The following is an 18,739-nucleotide window of genomic DNA, read 5'->3' on the forward strand; positions in this document are numbered from 1 at the left end:
CCTTTCCACTGTTCTCCGGAAATGACGTGACTTTTATTTAACCCGGATCTAAATATTAATCATCATATTGTTGTCAATAACTAAAGTGAAATAACTGAGGTTTGTGATACTGGGGTTACAACACTTCTACAGTGATGACTTCTGTGTATAGAGCCTGTAAATATGCTAAATTCACACAGTAGAGAATCTAAAATGAAGGTAATCTTTATGAAACATTCACATGACAGTAGTGTTTATCAGTATCCATCAACATTTTACTGATTTTAAAGAGCATAGATGCTATAAAGTTTATATATTTTATAATGTTTGGTTGTTTATAAATTTCATTGGGCTTTGTAGAACTAAGCCAGTCTTAGGTATTTTACATGACTCTTTTCCTTAAAATTAACAAGTCAGTGTTTCCAACCAATGCTTTTAAAGGAACACTATGTAACATTTGGGGTTTTTGCTTCCGTGGCTCCCCCTACTGTAATCCATTATCACAGCACTGTATTGAATACAATGAGACAGAGGAAAGAAGGGGGATGATTTCCTACCCTCCTCCAAAATAACATGGTTAATTTTCTGCATTGCTGAGTGCAGAGTGGCAACGACAGAGGCTCTGTTCTCCTTTTTACAGCCAAGTGAAGCATCACACTGATTTTGAAGCTGTAAATGTAAGGTAAAAATATTACGTAGTGTTCCTTTAAGTCTCCTTTGCATTGACCTTCATTTGAATTGCAGACACACTTGTTATAACTTATGTGCGAATGGGCGGGGCTAAACTGCTGCAAACTGAATGAGCATATTTTTAGTTTCAGCGATGATTCTAAAGGAGACTGAATATGAAATGATCTCCTTGCAGAATGAAGAGGAAGGTCAATGAAAAATAACTAAAGCACTGGTGCCCTGTCCAGGGTGAGTGTTCCTGCATTGTTTTCAGATTCTAGAAAGGACCCACTGTGACCCTTAACACAGAAGGAGGCTGTGAGAAGATGAATGAAAGTAATTTATGAGTGAATTAATGAATAGAAAGCAGGTGAAACAAGTGTAAAGTAATGCTCCAAGCTTTTGAAGAGCCATCATTCTTGATCTTGGAGTGTGTGTAAAAGTGCTGTATCATCAGGCTCTTTCTATCCTTTTCCTGTCCTGTCCCATACTAATGCCTCATCACTATGTGAGAAGAGAGAGAGAGAGAGAGAGAGAGAGAGAGAGAGAGAGTTGGGGAGAGATGAAAGCTTAGACATGAGAGGTGAACTCGACGCCCCCAAAGTAATCCCAAATGTTCCCACTGCAGCCTTAGTCATGGGTAACCCAGGGACAGCTGTTGCCAGGCAACCAATGACATCACCAGGGCAACAATCCTCAGCTTCATTTGAAGGACCAGGGAAAGAGTGCCTGGGTTAGTTCATCAGTGGAAATGCAAGGTATTTCTGTCTGCTGTGTGTGCTTGTGTGTATCTGTGTGTGTGTTTGTATGTGTGTATGTGTGTGTAGATAGATGCATCCCCAGACAGTGATGTGTTACTAATCTTACAAATGTCTGCCCAAGCCTCCTACTGACAAGGTGCTGATATTCTATTGGAGCATATTTTAACCCGAATGCAGTCTATCAGCCAGAAGACGTTTGGTGTGTAACATGTCTGTCCTAAAGTTTGTGGACATCGGCTTATCCAATATTTCTTTTTAAATGAAGATTATTAATAGGTCGTCTTATCTTTGCTGCATTGACAGCCTCTAAACTCTGAGCAGGCTTTACACTAGATGTTGAAACATTATTATGAGGATTTGATGGCAGCCGTGAGAGCAATAGTGAGGTAAGGTATTGATGTTAAGGAATTAAATCAGCGTTCTAGTGCTGATTGATCACTCCTGAGACTGCAGATCCACCGCTCCACACCCCGATACTGGTGGGCTTTATACCCAACTATTGCCACTGAGCCTTGGGAACTTGAGTTGAGGTGAGGCTCCTCCAGAACGTCCCCTTAGGTTGGCAATGATTTTCAATGCGGATAGAACAATGGCTGCCCTAAAAGTACATTGATTCTGTCCATTGGAGGAGAACGCTAACTGCCCAGATCTGCTATGTCAGCTAACAAATGCCCATGCTGGTTAGCATTGTGTTTGTAATGATGGGAGAAGGGAGGTCATCCTAGTCACAGAGAGAGCGAGGCCATTGGTGGTTTCCTGTGGAGGTTTTCGTGGATGGCATCGGCATGTTAGGGTTAATGTTAAAACCTAATGGGTGGCTTTTAATTTGGAGGCTGCATAACAATCGAGTACTACATGCTAATACTACACAATTTATACCAAGCTACATCTCCTATGCTGACAGAGCCAACCTTTTCCAGACAATAGTGTCCTTCATTGCTATAGTCAAAAATCGACTGGTACTCAACATCGACACTTGGAGCTATGCTGCATACTACATACTCAAAAACTAGAGAGCATTGGTATTAAGGGCACAATTGGGACACAGCTTGTGACTTTTCAGTAGACTCCTGTCGCTAGTTGCTAATAAGTTTGAGTTTGCTCATTTTTTCTCCAGCCAGGGGTGAGTAGCTTCATTTCACAGCCTCCCAGTACAGACTTCCTCTTTCCTCTATTGTTAATCTGTCTTTAAATAAATGAGGGAAGTGGAGCAATGAACGGGGGATGGAAAGATGAGAACACAGGTGAAGGAAGGTAAAGTTGCTAAGCCTTCAACGGCCAATCAGAGTGTTGTCTGTGTGTATTTCCAACCTCTCGGGCTCTGAATCTTGCTCTTTTAGCCGAAGGAAGTGTGATGGATGGACTCCGCACCTTCTCTCTCTCTCTCTCTCTCTCTCTCTCCCTCTCTCTCAGAGCATGTGTTTGACTGCGATGAGCATGGCAGCTTGTGTGCTGTTGACATGGCTGGTAAGAAAAGTGTAGTTTTGGCAACAATCCGATTAAAATAACCTGTAACTCAGTATAGATCCTCATCATCTGTCTAAATACGTATGGTAATATGTGGTGAATATAGTGGTTATGTTGAGTGCATTGTGGATGTGAAAAGCATGAAGTGAATAACTCTGGAGCAGCTGCACATGAGCCCAGAATCACAATACCCATTCGTTTCGGCTAGAGAATGATAAAGCTTCCCAGCATTGGCCTGAGAAGAAAAGGAACAGTGTTCTTTGGAGTGGTTGAGCACCATTAGCTGACGTCACTTGCTTTTATGTAGCTGAATGCCATCAAATCCTCATTGAACTGTTCAAATGTCTAGAAATGTTCCAAAATCCTTCTAGGAATAGTAGAAGACTATTAAAGGCAACTGCTGAGAACACTTTTATGTTCATTCAGAAGCTCTGCATCTTTTAAGAAAAGTAAGAAACTGTAGCTAAAGTTACGTTGTCTGTACGTTTTTATTCAATATCTGAATTACCACAGAATCATAGAAATTCGTAACTCAAACTGCGTAGTTTTTTAGCACTTTCGGTCAGTGTTTACTCTCATGCAATTAACGTTCTCCCAAATTTGGAGGCAGTCTCACCTTACGCAACCTGTAACAGCAAAAATAAGTCAATATTTCCCAAATATAACGCAGAAATAGAGCAACATCCCCAACTTGTTTCATGTTCTTCAACATCCCGAAGTCTTGCCACTGTCCAAATACCTCCAGATGTCTTTTCTCGACTTTTGCCACGCACAGAGAGAAAGCCTGAGCCATTTTGGACCTGCACAGTATTTGGAATTGTGACGAGGACTAGGCTTAATCCTTGTGTGGGAAACCACCCTTTAGTTTTTCCCCGTTTAATGAGCTAGGGCTGTGTAAATCACTGGAGGTGGAAACACTGCATACAAACATGGAGAACTAGCACATGGTGAGGAAATATTCTCTGAATATAATATAAAAAACTGAGAACATCAGCTTTAACCCTTTAAAGCCTGACACAGTACAATAAAACAGATTTTTTTTGAAAATCACACATGATGTGGCCTTTTTAACTGAAAATCCTAATGTAGTTATTTTGTAAAATTTGGATCATATACATGTTTATACATGTTTAATGCATTAAGGCCTTTACCAATATATTGTTTTCTTTAATTGGTCTTTCATTAAGTTCACTGCATCAGTTCTTTTCTTACTTATTTACATTTTTCTCTTAATTTTGATTGATTTCAGTTAAAAGTTCTTTAGAACGTTTCAGGAAAACGTAACACTGAGCCGAAGAGAAACACTGCTCCAGAGGTCCTTGACCTATGTTCTTCTCTCTGACCTTTTTACATTTCATATACAGGTGGTAATAAAAACACCAAAACCACAAAGACTCGTTTTTGTTGCTCTGCACAGCCGTGTTTCCACATTTAGAGATGTTTCTGTTACTGTCTGAACCTGGGCTTGAGGTCTGAGGTCATTCAACAGACCTCCCACACTCCTCTGTATCATCGTCTTCTTCCTCTGAATCTCACACTGTCGACAACTGAGCGACACATTCTGCACACAAATACATTATTGTTTCATAGTAATACTTGGTAAAATGATCTAAATGTGTGTTTCTGCTGTAAAAATCATTACATTTTCTGAATATTTATTATAATTAATTGGCATTTGACCGGTAGAATACACTACATCTATGAAATGGAACAAAAATGCTTAGTTTTACTACAAGTAACATCACTCAGATCAATCACTCAGATCACACCTGGAATTGCTTAAGATTTCAGGCAAAAAACTAGTCTTAAAAGGATTTAAAGGGTTAATGCTCTTCAATAAGATAAACACCGGCTGTGCAGGTTTTTGCTCATATAGTGTGGCTTGTATTAGGCCTTTAGTTTGATTAATCGATGAGACTGTTAACCAATTAGAGGACGTTATCAGAAAAGCAATGCCGACTCCCTATTCCCTCTACAGTATAATACTATGCACGACACATACATTCAAATTGCTCCTGTGTAACATTTAGCATGTACTGTAGTTGGGTGTGGATGCCCCAGTTTCACAGCCTAGAGTGCACTATATAGGGAACAGGAGTGATTTGAGGTATGGCCTGAGTTCAGTTCAGTTCAGTAAGTAGTGCGCAGAAGAGGCAAAGAAGGTGATGTTTCTGTTCAGGCTCTTGCTTTGATTTGAAGTGTCTTTTGAGCCTTTTACACTTATTAAGAGGATGATGTTTGGCACTGTCACATGACTCTGACCCCCACTGTGTGTGTGTGTGTGAGAGAGAGTGTGTGTGATGGAGCGATTAGGCAGATTGTTAATGTGGATTAGTGTGCCTCTATCAAGGCCTTCTGTTGGCTATTCTGCCTCTTTTATGCACTCAAGTTACATTTTTCTTTCTCTGACTCTGTGTCATCCCTCCTTTCTGCTTCACCTTTGACCTTATTGTGGACACGCTCACTGCGTGAGACGACAAGGGAACAGCGAAGAAGCAGGAGGGGATTCAGATTCAGATAGTGTGTGAGAAAGAAAGTGAGGTAGAGAGGGATGCACCTTAAGATGGAGGGCATGGAGACGTAATGGCGACTGAGATTGGAGTTTGGTCTGTGTATAGAAGGAAACATTAAGACATGCAGAGGTGTAATTAGAGGGTTTCTCTCATCCATTCTTCTTCCTTTCTGGGTCTGGATGATTCACGCCATCTGTTTTACACCAATAACCATCAGGTCCTGAACAATCCTGCTGCCCTAACCCAAGCAGAACCAAGAACTCATAGTGTTATTCATAGCGTTCATCGCAGAGCTTCTACAACCCCGGGCCGTCCTCTAGGACAGGATTAGGACAGGGAGGGTGCAACCTGAGAAACCACCCCCTGTGGAGCACACCTAATATTCCCCGATCTCACAGCTGCCTGATTTGTCTGGAGCCTGACATTTGCTCCAAGCCTGTCACACAACAAATAACTACAACACTCTGCCTCGTTTGCCTGTATCACAGCTGTCATTCCTTTCTGAAGAATTGTTTAAAAATTGTTGCACCCACAAAGCAGTCAACTGACGGGAATGAAACTTGGTGGATAGGTCTGACATTGGGAGTCATGGGAAAGATTCAGATTTCATGGTTGGCCATGCATGTGGCGTAAGCAAAGATGGGCCTTATCGTGGTACCTGACTTGACTGTATAAGTTTGTCTCATTGCGCTCAGTGCTTTCTATTCTGAGTCCTGCTGTTGTGTTGGTAGCATCCTTTGCAAGTGATGTATGCCACAGAGAAGAGTTTGAGAGCAAGTCCAGCAGTTGGAAGAGTTCAAGAGGGTTTGGGATGGTCTTATCGAGGTATTACATGCCATACCGGTCATGTAGATAATACTGTAGCACGCTTTTGACAGTAGAGACCAGTGACATGAAAATTTGGGAGACGAAACACAACCCACGGAAAGGGAGAACTGACAGATTGTTTGTTACGACGACTGCCCTTAACAACACGTCAACGTCGCCTAAGCCTGCAACGGTGTCATGCCAGACTGTCATGATGTCACTCAGAATGTCCACCAGTGACGAGTCTTGCTTTTGTCTTGGTGAAAACGACCAGCGAATCTATGTGTGGAGGCACCGTGGTTATTGCCCAGATGAAGAGTTTGTTGTCACACGTCTAGAACGACTGGTGTCATGGTGTGGAGTGCAATTGCGCATGATGCCAGATCACCTTTGGTCTTCATTATAGGAACTTTGACAGTCCAGAGTTATTTTAATGAGGTCCAGAAGCCAGTAGCACTACCTTTTCTGAACACACGCTCAGGTGCGCTGTTCCAACAAGACAAACTTTGTTTGCAAACTGTTTCCATCTCAAGAACTTGCCTCGAAGACACAGATACTATCCCTTATATATACGAATAACTAGTTTAAATATACATTAATAAATATTGCACATATCAGTCTAAAGGTTAATAATCCATTGTTAATCCATCCATTCCTTATGAATATCGTTATAATCGTTTTCGATGATGAGTGTATTTCCTTGATCCACATTCATTTGACTCTGAGGTCTGGTCTCAGTGCATTGTTCAGTCTGCTATTACTAAGTAGGATGATGTAAATGTACATTTTGGCAAAAACAAAGTATCACATTAACACTTATCAGCGTGTATATAATAATATTACAATAATAATAATCCATTTTCTTCTCAAATACCAACTCTATAACGAACTAGAGCACAGGATCATTCTGATAGTGCTGTCAAGCCCAAGCTGCTGGACTGGATTTGACCGGTCCCTAATTGGCCATGGTGTGAGAAATGAGCTCTCATAGATTTCCCACAGGACTTTTGTAGGAGCAGGTTGCGGATAAGTCAGAGTCCGCTTTCTTATCAGCCCAGTTCTCCCAAAAATGTCCACTTCTTTATCAAATGATCTCTCAGTACAGGAAATCATTTTACATATAAACAGCACCATGCAGACGTCTTAGGCACCACAGGTAATGATATATATTTAATCTAATGCCTTCTCAGTGAGGTGCTTGGTGCTTAATATAATATATATATATAATCACAGATATAATCGCAGTAAATACAAAATTAATAATATAAAACGAATAAGAAATATAAGATAATGTTTTTCTATAAAGTAGTAGGTGAGAGTGAGAGTGATACCCCACTAAAACTAGGTATTAGATGATAACCTTAAATAATACGGACTTCACGAGGAGAGCTTATTAAATCTCATAATCTCTGGTGCCTAAAACCTTTGCACAATACTGTATGTATATGTATACCTCATATTAAAAGTATATACCATATTTTAAGAGTATTATTAAATTATACATCTTATTCCTACACTATTTGCTCGTTTTATGTGATGTTTTCTGATTTGCTGATTACTTGCATGAACATTTGTGACATGACGTGGGAGTGGGGGTAGGGAAAACGTGGAAATGAGTGCAGCCCTGAGGATGGGGATGGATTAATAAAGGAAATTAAAGTGATATAATAATGTGGGTGAGGCTCAGCAATGAAAATGACAATGAGTGTGAGTAAGGAAGTGACTAAACATGGAAACGTGTGTGATGTTATGGAGTGATTGTGGCTTAACTATGGAAAGAGGTGTGGCATAATTGGAATGGGTGTGGCTTAACAATGAAAATGTGTAACATAATCAACTGGGCGTGGCTTAAGAATGGAAATGGTGTGACAATGGAATGGGTGTGGCTTAGCAACGGAAGTTTGTTTATTGTAACCATGGAAATTAGTGGAGTGATATTCCACCTCCGTTAACACACATTAAAATAATAATCTAATTCCACATAATTATATTACAATTTATAATCTACTCTATATTAGAATAACCATCCGGTAATTATATAATTATGTATTTCTACCTAATTACAGTAGGAGTATCAATTGTAATATAATTACAGAGGAATCATTGGCTTTAACAGGAACTCTACAATGTAATGGAGTGAAATCCCATTCGTGAAGTTGGACAGGAGTATTGTTCTGTGACTTATGAATATTTCAGTCTCAAATTAATTTGGCAAAACCTCTGATTATGGTTTTTATTATTCTGGGAGTTTTCAGGTTAGAACGATTTAGATTCAGATAATACTCCTTTACACGTTAGAGTTCACATTAGATCCTAGAACATTACTGTGAGGATTTGATGGCATTCAGCTAGTGAGGTCCAAAAGTGATGGTGGGGGGAAGGTTGGGATCATACACAACACTCCAGTTCAAACCTCACCCCAGAGAAAGCCTGATTTTAATGTGTAATTCCCAAAACTAGAGGTCGTGACCCTATAGAGTACATTTTGCCAGTGGATTCATGAGGGAAACCATTTTGTTTTATCAAAATGCTAGGTTTACAGGAGAAAGGAAGAAAAAAAATCATTTTGGACCATGCTCATTAGATCTTACACATGGTTCAAAGGATGTTTTAAGGATTCTACATTGAAAACAGTTTAAAAAAACTTAGGGTCAGTGTCAATTCAGGGTTGTTTTCCCCAGAAACATTGGTTACCCTTGATTTAAGTGTACACTGCTTCTCAAGTGCTGTGAGACTGTATTACACAGTGCAGATGTGCATGTGGCTAAACCTTCAGATCTCCCGTGGATGTGTAATCCCACCCAGACGTGTCTCCTGCGTATAACGTTCGGATATTTTTGGCGAGTTCAGAGATTATGAGGCGATAAGGTACATATTCCTAGATCCGCTTTCTAAAGAAGGGCTTTAGTGATGTCACAGTGTTTCCAAGATCTACAGCAGTGGAAACCTCGCTCTCTTCTCTCTGGCCTATCACACGGCTCAGTTCTTCTGCTGCACATCTGATTGGCTGGCTGAATTAGTGTATGTCCCGGATTACTTAAAATATCAATGAGTGTGGCTGTCCTCTGTGTGTGTGTGTGTGTGTGTGTGTGTGTGTGTGTGTGTGTGTGTGTGTGTGTGTGAGTAATCCTGTGTCCCTCTGGCCCTTAGTGTACTCTTCTGCAACACTGATTACCCTTAGCACTAGGTCAAGCTGCTGTGTGTGTAATTAGAGCTTAGTGGGGACCAAACTCTATAAAATGTCAGCTTATGGAGACAATGGTTTGTTCTTTGTTTTGTTTAGTTGTCTTTAATTTTTCATTTGTTTCTGGAGAAACTGGCCTAAGACTGACATAGGTTTAATCACATTTCAATTTAGTTCTATTTGTGATTACATGTGTATGTGTGTGTGAATGGGAACCAGATGTCCCCAGCAAAGCTAGAACATTTTAATCTTGCTTGATGTCTTTGTTTAATAAGAATCCGTGATTCGTACATTTCTTTTGAACATTCATTTGACAAAATACGAATATTTCCATCTTTTCACGGACCAATCTGTTTGTATATTGTACATAACTGTTATAGAAAATGGACGTTCCACCATTTGGAAACATTACACTATAAGGTACAGTGTGTATATAGTGTATAAGTGCATAAAAAAACAAGAATCCACCAAAGGCTCAGTCTTTGCAAGCTAAGTGGAGTTACGGCTCACTACTTTGTGCCAAAATTTGTGAGAGAATCTTCACAAAGTTCAAACAGAACATTGATCAGTGCAAGGTGACGAATAATTTAGGTCTTTCGTGACTTACCGTACTTTATTGTTGATGAGATTCTGAGAAATCCAGATGAATGTATGTTGAATGTGCATTAGCCTGGATCACTCAGACAGCACTGCATGAGAAACCATCATGGGACTTTTGAATAATGGTTGACCCTTAACACAGTCCCCCACTGCATCAAGAAATGCATCATGAAACACTACTACACAAGGAGAAAGACGTACATCAATTCTAGGAAGAAATTCTGCTGGGTTCTCTGGGCCCGAGCTTATCTCAGGTGGTCTGAAAGACTGGTTAAACATGGTTCATCTTGTTTTCAAGAAAAAATGAGGCTGAGTTCCATGTGCCAAGCATTAAACAGACCATACAGACAGCTATCAGTGTTTGGTGTTGTCATGGTATGGTGCAGTATGAGTGCCCACAGTATTTTTTCATGTGTGAAGGCACTATTGAAGTGCAGGTATATACTGGGATTTTGGATAGACGTATGCTGCCATCAAGGCAATGTATTTTCCTGGGAAATCCATGGCTATTTCAGACAATGCTAGACCTCATTCTGCACACGCTACAACAGTGTGGCTTCATCAACACGTTAGAGACAGTTTTGGCTTGTCTGCCTACAGTACAGCTCTGTTTTCTTTGCACCTTTGTCAGTTAAATAAAACAGGTTTGTAAAAAGCCATTGGATGCCATCTATCAATATGGTTGCTGTAGCAGCGACTGATATCTTGTTGCTCACTTCTGATAATCGTGAAGGGCTCCACTCTGGCTGCTCCAACAGCTTGAAGATGAGCACAAACAAGTTCTTATCTCATGTCACCATGTCCTTCTCCAGGAACAATCAGTCTCTAGGTGTCAGAGTCCTTAAGTCTCTTAAAGTCTCTGAAAGGAAGACTAAGTCATGTCTATTTTTCTAAGATATTAATAACGAGAATTCTTGAGAGGACCAAGGCTGTTCTCTGGTGCGACAGCCGATAAAAACAGAGACTGGAATCACGGGATTCTTCTGCTTTGCCTGTGGCCATTATAAAGATGATCAAGATAGTTCAACCATGAAATATTAATAACAATAATTTGACATTTACTCCTTTCACTGGTTTTTAAGGAGGTACCCCACCTGTAGTGGAGAAGATCTTTAAGGGGGATGTCTACAAGTGTGGGGAAACGTTGTTCTCTGGTTTGTTTACATTCCAAAGCATTCCAAAGCGCCACGTCTTTTAAGGTGGAATGGTATGTCTAAGTGGAAGAAAAACGTGGCTGAGGTTTGAGTTTTATTCACTGTTTGAATGACCACAGAACTGTCTGTAATGCTGTTAGCCATTTCTTCTATGAAGCAGAAATAGAGCAATATCCTCATCTCGGTCAATGTTTTCAGAGTTCTCTCCATTGTCTAAAAACACCAGATGCCTTTGTTTTTTTTATTTAAACTGTGAATGTCGTCTTTTCTGTGTTGTAGTTCCTGGAATATTAAATCTGTTGGCAACTAGTGAGCAATAGTGGCCAAGTTTATTCTGTTGCTCCAATTATTCAAATATTCCAGGACTATTCATAGTGTACCTCTGACTACTAGGACACCAATGAAAAGCCTCTCTTCCTCTGGTCAGCACTGGTCTTGGTTTGAGAAATATGTGTGAGTTAGTTGGAAAAACAGCTGGTGACCTTGACCTGGTGACCTTGTGAGAGGGGTGATGGATTGGTGTGTATTGAATGGAGGATGGTGAACATTGGGTCGTGTGGGTGTGTGTCATAAATAGCACACCTGGCAGATGTGGAGGAGGAGCGGAGACGTCATAGCTCTATAAATAGCTACACTTTCATCATGATGTCTCTTCCTGAGTGTGTATGGGATAGGTATGTGGATGTGTGGATGTGAGAAAGAGAGAGAGAGATACTGCATTCACTACTTTTTATGCCTTTTACGTCATCATACTTGCCCAGCTGTTGAAATGTGACATCCATGAAAGTCTATAAAATGCTAGAACATGAACACTGATTTTGTTGAAAAAAATTATAATCTATCATTATAATATTCAACAAATTACAATAGCGGCAGCACGGTGGTGCAGCACGTAGTGTGGCAATCACACAGCTCCAGGGACCTGGAGGTTGTGGGTTTGATTCCTGCTCCGGGTGACTGTCTGTGAGGAGTTGGTGTGTTCTCTTTGTGTCTCTGTGGGTTTCCTCCGGGTGACTGTCTGTGAGGAGTGTGGTGTGTTCTCCCTGTGTCTGCGTGGGTTTCCTCCGGGTGACTGTCTGTGAGGAGTGTGGTGTGTTCTCTCTGTGTCTGCGTGGGTTTCCTCCGGGTGACTGTCTGTGAGGAGTGTGGTGTGTTCTCTCTGTGTCTCTGTGGGTTTCCTCCGGGTGACTGTCTGTGAGGAGTGTGGTGTGTTCTCTCTGTGTCTCTGTGGGTTTCCTCCGGGTGACTGTCTGTGAGGAGTGTGGTGTGTTCTCTCTGTGTCTCTGTGGATTTCCTCCGGGTGACTGTCTGTGAGGAGTGTGGTGTGTTCTCTCTGTGTCTCTGTGGGTTTCCTCCGGGTGACTGTCTGTGAGGAGTGTGGTGTATTCTCTCTGTGTCTGCGTGGGTTTCCTCCGGGTGCTCCGGTTTCCTCCCACAGTCCAAAAACACACGTTGGTAGGTGGATTAGCGACTCAAAAGTGTCTGTAGGTGAATGTGTGTGTGTGTATGTGTCTGTTTTGCCCTGTGAAGGACTGGCGCCCCCTCTAGGGTGTATTCCTGCCTTGCGCCCATTGATTCCAGGTAGGCTCTGGACCCACCGCGACCCTGAACTGGATAAGGGTTACAGACAATGAATGAATGAATGAAATTACAATAGCTATTAAGGGTAATCTCATTTATCAGGCCATAACTGTAGACACAAAAGCTCATGTCTGTAATTGTGCTTATTTAGTGAGATTTCTAATATGACACTGATGCACGTATAGATGGCAATATATGTTCAGTTATTTATTTAAAGCCACATTAATTAACTTCAGTTTGAAGTTGTAATTTTACAGTGACTCTTTCAGTAAAGATTGCTGAATACCAAGCAATCGCTAAAGGGGAAGGAAGTCTAAACATTAGGCTGTGGAGCAGTGTAACTGTGTTCTTTGGAGTGACAGTGCTCCATTCCAATACTTTTTAGATGAGCTAGAGTAGCTTTTATAATCCAGGACTCATTATCTAACATCAGTACCTGACCTCACCATAGTGCTCTCATAGTTGAATGCCCTCAAATCCTCACAGGAACGCTCCAACATCCAGTGTAAAGTCTTCCGAGAACAACGGAGTGGGGACAAATTCTCATTCTCAAAAAAGAAATGCCACAGAAAAATGTCACCGAAAGTTGTCTGAAGCAATTTTTCAGTCGAGAAAAAGGCCACTGCATCGTCTCTATTCATTTTTTTTTTAGTCAGGGACCAACCTTTATCATCAGCTAAAGAAAGAATGGGGGCGACAACACAAATGTATTTCCACGAACAGGCAAATGTGTGTGGGTGTGTGTCTGTGTGTGTGTGTGTGTTTGTGTGTCTGTGTGTCTGTGTGTGTTTGTGTGTATGAGTTTCACAGGAACATAATGAGGTCGTCCATACAGCTGTTTCAGCTAGCCCTAGCAGTGCTAATTAAAGCACAGGGAGCACACCAGGGAGAAACTCTAATGCTCCTTCTCCTTAACCATGGCCTTATTCACACTCACACACACACACACACACACACACACACACACACACACACACACATACATACAATGCATCACTAATTTAAAGAAAGCAGTATAAAAGGAAATCATGTTATTTACACACTTCTGTTCCTAGTGTTTGAATTTTATGGACAAATGCTTAAATGAAGTCTGTTACAGTCGGGAGATTGGATTAAATGGTATTTAATCCAATTAAATGGCTGTGTATTTATGTATTTATTTGTCTTTAATTGTTACTGTTTGGCGTGTTAGCCGGTCTGTTACCTAACCACATCAAAATGGACGACGGTTTGCGTCTTCCGGCCCTGCCTGAAGATGAGCAAGACTGTTGTTGTAGTTTGTGCACTCATGCTTGTCTGAGCTGAGGCAGAGGCAGTAACAGCAGAATGTGCTTTTACTCTGAATTACACTGGCTAAAGGAAAATGTACTATTTTAGGGGCTGTCATGCAACTCCAGTGGCTTGGGGTTGGATTTAAAGCCCCTCTCCAGGAGACGTTCTGTGAGGAATTTGGTGTGTTCTCTCCGTGTCTTTATGGATGTGATTCACAACGGTGAAGTTGGTTCCTTATTCACAGTTCCTGATTCATTTGGCTCCTTATTCACAGACTGAAGCTAGCTCCTTCACAGATCCAGATTCAGTGAGCCACGGTGAATGAAAGGGACTGTTCGATTTTGAAATAATGCTGCTTTTAATGCTTCATGGAAAAATGAATAGCACTAAATACAGAAATTACACAACACACAAAACAAGACAAAAACATTCTTCTTTTACTCAATCGCTGTTTAGTTTGTTTATTTGATCCTAAAGGTCTCTGCAGTTTATTTTTTATACATTATAAAAGAGTATATTGTCATTTCAAATGGGTTAAATTTAGTTTATTTATTTTAAATTGACCAGTAAAAATAAATGGAGGGACTGTATTAAAGGTACTATGAGGTTGGGACACCGTAATTCTCATCCTAAATACAGTTCTAATGCCACACATTAAAAAAAACTTGTACTTAGTCAGGCCCAGGCTTATGATGTTTTCCCTGGAAAGTCATAATAAAACTTTTTTTTTTACAAGAAATAAAGTGAGATTTGGTTCTAGAAGTCAAAGTTCACATTTTATCTTATACAAATATGCACAAAAAAAAATGTGAGGTCCTTAATCTTTTTGGGCCAGCACAAATACACCTCCTAAACACAGGTCTAGTTTCCCACTGTAAGGAAAACACTGATTTAGCCTGGCCCGAAATTTTACATTTTCATTTTAACTGGAAACATGGCAATACTGAGCACAAAAACTTAGTGAGGCTGAGATTAAGGAGGGAATTTGAGGTCCTTATTCACTTTGGGCCAGCACAAATACACCTCCTAAACACAGATCTAGTCTCCCACTGTAGGTAAAAGGTGGACTTAGCCTGGCCCGAAATGATTTTATACTTCAATTTTACCTGGAAACATGGCATATTGTGCAACAGTGGACAAAGAAAATGAATGTGAGGCTAAGATTCTGGAGGGAGTTTGAGGTCCTTATTCACTTTGGGCCAGCACAAATACACACCCTAAACACAGGTCTAGTCTCCCACTGTAAGGAAAACATGGGTTTATACTTCAATTTAATAAAATACTTTAATTTTAACTGGAAAAATAGCATATTGAACAATTGTGCACAAAAAACAAGTAATCTAAATTTGTTTACAACAAACTCTAAAATTAATTTTGTCTCTTACATGTTCCAGGAAGAAATGTATATCATTCATTTCTTAAAAAAAAAAAAAAAAGCAAAATTCCCAAGGATTTCAGTCTTTTCCTCTTCACTTATTACCTCAGGCATTAACTGTTTGTTTAGGGCCTGTTTTGCATCATCACTGGTCATACTTAGCAATGGAGGTGGTGCAACTTCTCCCTTGAAATGGGATTTGTTTTCAGTGCACCACCTGTTTGCCTTTAAAATCTGTTCATAAATGTTGAGGTTCTGGAATGAGACCGTATTGTTGCAAAACATACTGATGGCATTGGTTACAGAAGAACTTCTAAACTACTAAAGGTTCCAGTGAGCACTGTTGGGGCCATAATCCGGAAGTGGAATGAACATCTTTTCACCAGAAACCGGCCACGACCAGGTGCTTCCCACAAAATTTCAGACAGATAAGTGAAAAGAATTATGAGTTGAGAGGAAGAGTTGTCCAAGAGCCAAGGACCACTTGTGAAGAGCTACTGAAAGACTTGGAATCAGCAGGTACTACTGTTTGAAAGATATTCAATAAGTACTGCACTCAGATGCCGTGGCCTGTACCACGCTCACCAAGACTCCATTGCTGAAGAAAAATCATGTTGAAACACGTTTAAAATTTGCTCAACAACATTTAGACAAGCCTGTGAAATACTCTGAGAATATAGTCTGGTCAGATTTTTGGATGCCTTAATACACACCATGTTTGTAGGTCCAAAAGCACTGCATATCACCCCAAATACACCATACCAACAGTGAAGTAGGGCTGTTTTGCAGCATATGGCACTGTCATGCTTCATATAACAAATGTCACATGACAAATGCCATCTACCAGGATGATGAAGATGAATCGAAGGTGGGAAATCCAGCAAGACAATGATCCCAAACACATATCCAAGGAAACTCTCCATTGGTTTCAGAGAAAGATAATAAAGCTGCCTGAATGGCCCGGCCAATCAGCTGACTTCAATCCAACTGAAAATCTATGGAAGTAACTGAGGCTCAGAGTTCACAGAAACAATTTTATGAATTTTACTTTTTCACACGCCACAATAAATCCCAGATTATTTTGTGAAACTTTTAGTACAATTTACTCAAACAAAATACAAGATTCAAGACAAATTACTCAAGATTCATTATCATTAAGTGTATTTATGTAACAGTGTAGGGTCAACAGGGCTATAAGGATCCATGAGCAGGTAGAACAGAGAACAAAAATACAATCTGACAAAAAACAAGGTCCGAGCATTAATTTAGCACTGGTGAATTTGCTGTGAGAGATTTCTGGTGTAAATAAGTTGCTTAAATGTTATTTCAACTGAGCGATTCCATTTTGTAGCTTGGTATGAACAGAAAGTAACAGATAACAGATACAGCTACGTGTCACATAAATGTCACCGTTCTGCTGTGGTTTCACTAACTTACTTATATTAGCCTTAGAACCCCCTCTCCGGACACCCACGTCCTCAGTGTGAATAGAAACCTCGGCATATGTTGCACTGTCTGACCATATTTTTAATTAAATAGTAAAATGGGTCAAATATGTTCATCTTTAATCTACCAGCAGGATAAGTTCCTCCGTTGCAAAATATATGGTGCAATCAACATTAAAAACATCTGGTTCTGGCTAAAATCTGCAGCCAAAATCAGCCAAAAGCAGGAATGAAAAAAACTCGTAATTGGATGATGATCTTGATCAGATTATGTCTGTTAGTGATTGGATTTTAAAGCCAAGTGTAAACATGACCAATTCATGTTCTGCTAGATCCAAACACACTTGTGTTTCAAATCTGAATGTAGGTAATGTTCATTTTCTGGACACATTTTTGTCAAATGGCCTCTGGCAATGGGCTGAAATTTGGTTAGCGAAGCTAGCTAACGCTAACACAGACAACGCTACACAGAATCATGAAGTGCGGGTTCTTTCCGTCTGCCGTCTGGGCCGATTTGTTAATGTGACGCAGGCATTACATTAAAAAAAACAGTGATCCCTGTGCCATTTGGCAGAAATTTAATGAGTTTCCCATAATCTGGCCCTGATAGCTTCATTTTAAAACCAGGGCCTGAACCTCTCTCTCTCTCTCTCTCTCTCTCTCTCTCTCTCTATTTCTTTTTCTCACCAACCTTGTTCTTTGCTGTATTTCCTTACTGTCCTCTTCTTCTTAATCCTCCTCTATTCTTATCCCTCTCTCTCTCTTTCTGTCCGTCCTGTTCGGAGAATTCCTTATGCAATGTGAATCAGTAGCATGTGGTCAGTTTAATCTGACTATGTGTGTGTGTGTGTGTGTGTAAGTGTGAGTCAGGGATGCTTCTTTATCCTCTTAATGCCCTAAATGTCGCATTGCCTCATTCATACCAGCTTCTCTTGCCTCACTTTCCTTTCATCTCTCCGTCTCCCTTCACAGTTCACCTTGTGTGCACTTGCTAACATGCCGCAAGCTAAAGTAGATGTGCATAATGCGAGATTTGGGTTGAAAAAGTGATGGACTGTTTCTCTCTCTCTCTTTCTCTGTCTCTCTCTCTCTCTATCTGTCTCTCTGGTTCTATTCATATATTTGCCTCTTCCCTTTCTCACCCTCTATGACTTGTAGCCCTGCAAGGTCATTTCCAAGGAGAAGACTTTCTCTGGATCCTGGTTGGCTTGCTAGCTATTAAAGAGACAGCGTCCTGCTGAGCACATGGCTCTGAGGACACACACACACACACACACACACACACAAACACACGGATTCACAGCAGACTGCAGAGTCAGCAGTCATGCTGTCACAAAGTGTGCTGATCTTTCAAGAAGCGGCCTGTTAAAATATGCATCGTTCTTCAGGCCTGGCATAAACTACACTCTCAAAAAATTGCAGGCTACCATTCTGTACGAGGTGTACTTTGTCACTGGCCCCTGGACACCTGCTCATCTGATATATTTTCTGAAATGAAGGCCGTTAATAAGATGTTTGTTTCAATTTCACTGCAGTATTAGCTACTACTTCTGTGTTAGCTTTACTTCAGATGTTTGAGCATTGTTTGAAGCAGATTTGAAGGAATTCGGTCTGAAAATGAGTAAGGACAGGTACTGATGTCTCATGATTAGTTCTGGTAGGGTGACCAGATCTGAGATGGTGAAAAAGAGGACACGTCTCTGGGGGGTGGGGGGTGTGTGGACGACTACTGACGTGCAGACTGACCAATTAAATGTTTACAGAGAAGGTTATCGACCAATTACGGTAGCTCTACAGTCAGACCGTCCAATCAGAAGATTTTAGGCTACTTCACCACGCCCCCTTCTCACTCAAGCGAACCAATCGGAGTAAGGGAGGGCGGGACTAGTTTGTGAACAAAACGCTTCTCGAAGTTCTATGTAAGCTGTAGAA

Source organism: Hoplias malabaricus, chromosome 10 (genome assembly GCF_029633855.1).
Source record: "Hoplias malabaricus isolate fHopMal1 chromosome 10, fHopMal1.hap1, whole genome shotgun sequence".
NCBI lineage: Eukaryota > Metazoa > Chordata > Actinopteri > Characiformes > Erythrinidae > Hoplias > Hoplias malabaricus.